A 6000-nucleotide genomic window follows, 5' to 3' on the forward strand; every position below is an offset into this window, starting at 1 on the left:
GGGTTGTAATGTTGGGGGGCTATTGTATGTTTTTTTTACAGGCAAAAGAGCTGAATTCTTTGGGGCATGCCCCGCAAAGGGCCCTGTTCAGGGCTGGTAAGGTAAAAGAGCTTTGAACTTTAGTAATTTAGAATAGGGTAGGGCATTTTTTTTATTTTTGGGGTCTTTGTTATTTTATTTGGGGGCTTAGAGTAGGTGTAATTAGTTTAAAATTGTTGTAATATTTTTCTGATGTTTGTAAATATTAGTTAGTTCTTTTTTTTATTTTTTGTACTTTAGTTAGTTTATTTCATTGTATTTATTTGTAGATATTGTATTTAATTAATTTATTGATAGTGTGGTGTTAGGTTTAATTGTAGGTAATTGTAGGTATTTTATTTAATTAATTTAGTGTAGTGTAGGTTTAATTGTAACTTAGGTTAGGATTTATTTTACAGGTAATTTTGTAATTATTTTAACTATTTTAGCTATTAAATAGTTCTTAACTATTTAATAGCTATTGTACCTGGTTAAAATAAATACAAAGTTACCTGTAAAATAAATATAAATCCTAAAATAGCTATAATATAATTATAATTTATATTGTAGCTATATTAGGGTTTATTTTACAGGTAAGTATTTAGCTTTAAATAGGAATAATTTATTTAATAAGAGTTAATTTATTTAGTTAGATTTAAATTATATTTAATTTAGGGGGGTGTTAGTGTTAGGGTTAGACTTAGCTTTAGGGGTTAATCCATTTATTAGAATAGCGGCGAGATTCGGTCGGCAGATTAGGGGTTAATAATTGAAGTTAGGTGTCGGCGATGTTAGGGAGGGCAGATTAGGGGTTAATACTATTTATTATAGGGTTATTGAGGCGGGAGTGAGGCGGATTAGGGGTTAATAACTTTATTATAGTAGCGGTGAGATCCGCTCGGCAGATTAGGGGTTAATAAGTGTAGGCAGGTGGAGGTGACATTGAGGGGGGCAGATTAGGGGTTAATAAATATAATATAGGGGTCGGCGGTGTTAGGGGCAGCAGATTAGGAGTACATAGCTATAATGTAGGTGGCGGCCCTTTGCGGTCGGCAGATTAGGGGTTAATTATTGTAGGTAGCTGGCGGCGACATTGTGGGGGGCAGGTTAGGGGTTAATAAATATAATATAGGGGTCGGCGGTGTTAGGGGCAGCAGATTAGGGGTACATAAGTATAACGTAGGTGGCGGTCGGCAGATTAGGGGTTAAAAAAATTTAATCGAGTGGCGATGATGTGTGGGGACCTCGGTTTAGGGGTACATAGGTAGTTTATGGGAGTTAGTGTACTTTAGAGCACAGTAGTTAAGAGCTTTATAAACCGGCGTTAGCCCAGAAAGCTCTTAACTACTGACTTTTTTCTGCAGCTGGAGTTTTGTCGTTGGAATTCTAACGCTCACTTCAGCCACGACTCTAAATACCGGAGTTAGAAAGATCCCATTGAAAAGATAGGATACGCAAATGACGTAAGGGGATCTGCGGTATGGAAAAGTCGCGGCTGAAAAGTGAGCGTTAGACCCTTTCCTGACTGACTCCAAATACCGGCGGTAGCCTAAAACCAGCGTTAGGAGCCTCTAACGCTGGTTTTCACGGCTACCGCCAAACTCTAAATCTAGGCCTTAGATCCTATATTTATATCATGACAGTACTGACCCTTAACTTTGGGACTGTCCTCTGATGTTGGTGTTGTGTTTTAAGACTTGGTATAGTTGCATGCTGCATATGATTGTGCAAAGCTTTTTCCTGTGTTTATATTTCACTCCAAATTGAAAAATATGCATTCTAAAGTATTCTTGTGATTGTATTATTCTGGCTCAATATTTATGTGAACTGCATAGATCCTCATTATATTATTATGACAACATTACCCTTATACTACTCTTTCTTTTGGGGTTGTCCTCTAATAGAGGTGTTGCATTGTCACTATTATATTTAGCCATTCATTTCTTAAACACTTTATTTTCCTATGAGACGCCTCACTTAGCATTTTAGCTCATATTTTTGAATAAATTTTGTTTCAAATTACCTTTATGGTCACATGACCTTTACTAAGAATTTTGTTGCTTTTTGTAAATAATAAAATTATGAGTGCCTTGCAAGCATGCTAGTTGTCAAGTCTTTATTCTGGGTTTCCACCTGGCTCCACACTCTGCTCTATTTATCTTAATACTTAGGTTGATACCTTGAGATATTTATATCTCTGTCTCTTTAAATGTGTATATGAGAGTGCTGAATTCCCTATCTTTTTATAAGGACTACTTTTCCATATTTTCTCCCTATTTATAATAGTTTGCAGAATCATAGGTATACTTCAACTATGAGAGACAAAATTTGGAAACAAATCCAGACAATCACATTGTCTGATTTGGAAAGAATTTATTTGCATATTATGGTGGAAAATAAGTATTTGGTCACCTACAAACAAGCAAGATTTCTGGCTTTTACAGACCTGTATCTTCTTCTTTAAGAGGCTCCTCTGTCCTCCACTCATTGGGGGGTAGTTATCAAGCCGTCTACTTTTCTGGCTTCGCCGGCCCAATACGCCCGCCTAAGCTCGCCTACCTTCGCCGCCGCGGACCTTGAATACGTTCGCCTAAGTTATCAAATAAAGCTGTCAAAAAGCCGCGGGGCGATGAGCAGCGGACTGTGAGAGTTATCACTCATCCGATCTCGCTGCTCTTCAGCTTTTTCCCAGCTTTATTGCTAGCCTGTCACTAAGCACCCACACTAAACTACACTGTTCTACCCCCTATACCGGCGCCCCCGGAGCCTCCCGCAACTCAATAAAGTTACTAACCCCTAAACCGCTGCTCCTAGACCCTGCCGCAACTCTTATAAATGTATTAACCCCTAAACCGCCGCTCCCGGAGCCCACCGCCACCTACATTATACCTAGTAACCCCTATCCTGCCCCCCCTATACCGTCGCCCTCTATAATAAAATTATTAACCCCTATCCTGCTGATCCCGCACCTCGCCGCAACTAAATAAATAGTTTAACCCCTAAACCGCCGCTCCCTGAACCCGCCGCAACTTATAATAAATTTATTAACCCCTATCCTGCCCCCCCTACACCGTCGCCACCTATAATAAATTTATTAACCCCTATCCTGCCCCCCACTACGACGCCGCCACTGTAATAAATTTATTAACCCCTAAACCTAAGTCTAACACTAACCCTAACGCCCCCCTAACTTAAATATTAATTAAATAAATCTAAATAATATTTATATTATGAACTAAATTAATCCTATTTAAAACTAAATACTTACCTTTAAAATAAACCCTAATATAGCTACAATATAAATAATAATTATATTTTAGCTATCTTAGGATTTATTTTTATTTTACAGGCATCTTTCAATTTATTTTAACTAGGTACAATAGCTATTAAATAGTTATTAACTATTTAATAGCTTACCTAGCTAAAATAAAGAGAAATTTACCTGTAAAATAAATCCCAACCTAAGTTACAATTACACATAACACTACACTATACTTTAATAAATGAATCCTATTTAAAACTAAATACTTACCTGTAAAATAAACCCTAATATAGCTACAATATAAATAATAATTATATTGTAGCTATCTTAAGATTTATATTTATTTTACAGTTAACTTTGTATTTATTTTAGCTATTTAGAATAGTTATTAAATAGTTATTAACTATTTAATAACTACCTAGCTAAAAGAAATACAAAATTACCTGTAAAATAAATGCTAACCTAAGTTACAATTAAACCTAATGCTACACTATCATTAAATTAATTAAATAAACTAACTACAAATAACTACAATTAAATACAATTACATAAACTAACTAAAGTACAAAAAAATAAAAAAAGCTAAGTTACAGAAAATAAAAAAAATAAGTTACAAACATTTTACAAATATTACAACAATTTTAAGCTACTTACACCTAATCTAAGCCCCCTAATAAAATAACAAACCCCCCAAAATAAAAAAATGCCCTACCCTATTCTAAATTAAATAAAGTTCAACACTCTTTTACCTTACCAGCCCTTAAAAGGGCCATTTGTGGGGGCATGCCCCCAAAAGTTCAGCTCTTTTGCCTGTAAATGAAAAATACAACCCCCCCCCAACATTAAAACCCACCACCCACATACCCCTAATCTAACCCAAACCCCCCTTACAAAAACCTAACACTAATCCCCTGAAGATCATCCTACCTTGAGTCGTCTTCACTCAGCCGAGCAGCGATGGAACCCAAGTGGACATCCGGACTGGCAGAAGTGATCATCCAAGGGGCGTTGAAGAAATCTTCCATCCGATGAAGTCATCATCCAGGCGGCGCTGAAGAAGTCTTCGATCCGGGCGATGTCATCTTCCAAGCCGGGTCTTGAATCTTCCTTCCGCCGCCGCGGAACATCCTTCTTCACCGACGGACTACGACGAATGAAGGCTCCTTTAAGGGACGTCATCCAAGATGGCGTCCCCTCAATTCCGATTGGCTGATAGGATTCTATCAGCCAATCGGAATTAAGGTAGGAAAAATCTGATTGGCTGATGGAATCAGCCAATCAGATTCAAGTTCAATCCGATTGGCTGATCCAATCAGCCAATCAGATTGAGCTCGCATTCTATTGGCTGTTCCGATCAGCCAATAGAATGCGAGCTCAATCTGATTTTTCCTACCTTAATTCCGATTGGCTGATAGAATCCTATCAGCCAATCGGAATTGAGGGGACGCTGATTTCTTCAGCGCCCCTTGGATGATCACTTCTGCCGGTCCGGATGTCCACTTGGGTTCCATCGCTGCTCGGCTGAGTGAAGACGACTCAAGGTAGGATGATCTTCAGGGGATTAGTGTTAGGTTTTTGTAAGGGGGGTTTGGGTTAGATTAGGGGTATGTGGGTGGTGGGTTTTAATGTTGGGGGGGTTGTATTTTTCATTTACAGGCAAAAGAGCTGAACGTTTGGGGGCATGCCCCCACAAATGGCCCTTTTAAGGGCTGGTAAGGTAAAAGAGCGTTGAACTTTATTTAATTTAGAATAGGGTAGGGCATTTTTTTTATTTTGGGGGGTTTGTTATTTTATTAGGGGGCTTAGATTAGGTTTAAGTAGCTTAAAATTGTTGTAATATTTGTAAAATGTTTGTAACTTATTTTTTTATTTTCTGTAACTTAGCTTTTTTTATTTTTTGTACTTTAGTTAGTTTATGTAATTGTATTTAATTGTAGTTATTTGTAGGTAGTTTATTTAATTAATTTAATGATAGTGTAGTATTAGGTTTAATTGTAACTTAGGTTAGCATTTATTTTACAAGTAATTTTGTATTTCTTTTAGCTAGGTAGTTATTAAATAGTTAATAACTATTTAATAACTATTCTAAATAGCTAAAATAAATACAAAGTTAACTGTAAAATAAATATAAATCCTAAGATAGCTACTATATAATTATTATTTATATTGTAGCTATATTAGGGTTTATTTTACAGGTAAGTATTTAGTTTTAAATAGGATTAATTTATTAAAGTATAGTGTAGTGTTAGGTGTAATTGTAACTTAGGTTGGGATTTATTTTACAGGTAAATTTCTCTTTATTTTAGCTAGGTAAGCTATTAAATAGTTAATAACTATTTAATAGCTATTGTACCTAGTTAAAATAAATTGAAAGATGCCTGTAAAATAAAAATAAATCCTAAGATAGCTACAATATAATTATTATTTATATTGTAGCTATATTAGGGTTTATTTTAAAGGTAAGTATTTAGTTTTAAATAGGATTAATTTAGTTCATAATATAAATATTATTTAGGTTTATTTAATTAATATTTAAGTTAGGGGGGCGTTAGGGTTAGTGTTAGACTTAGGTTTAGGGGTTAATAACGTTATTATAGAGGGCGGCGGTATAGGGGGGCAGGATAGGGGTTAATAGGTATAATGTAGGTGGCGGTGGGCTCCGGGAGCGGCGGTTTAGGGGTTAATACATTTATTATAGAGGGCGGCGGTATAGGGGGGGC

This window comes from Bombina bombina, chromosome 2 (genome assembly GCF_027579735.1).
Source record: "Bombina bombina isolate aBomBom1 chromosome 2, aBomBom1.pri, whole genome shotgun sequence".
In the NCBI taxonomy this organism is placed as follows: Eukaryota; Metazoa; Chordata; class Amphibia; order Anura; family Bombinatoridae; genus Bombina; species Bombina bombina.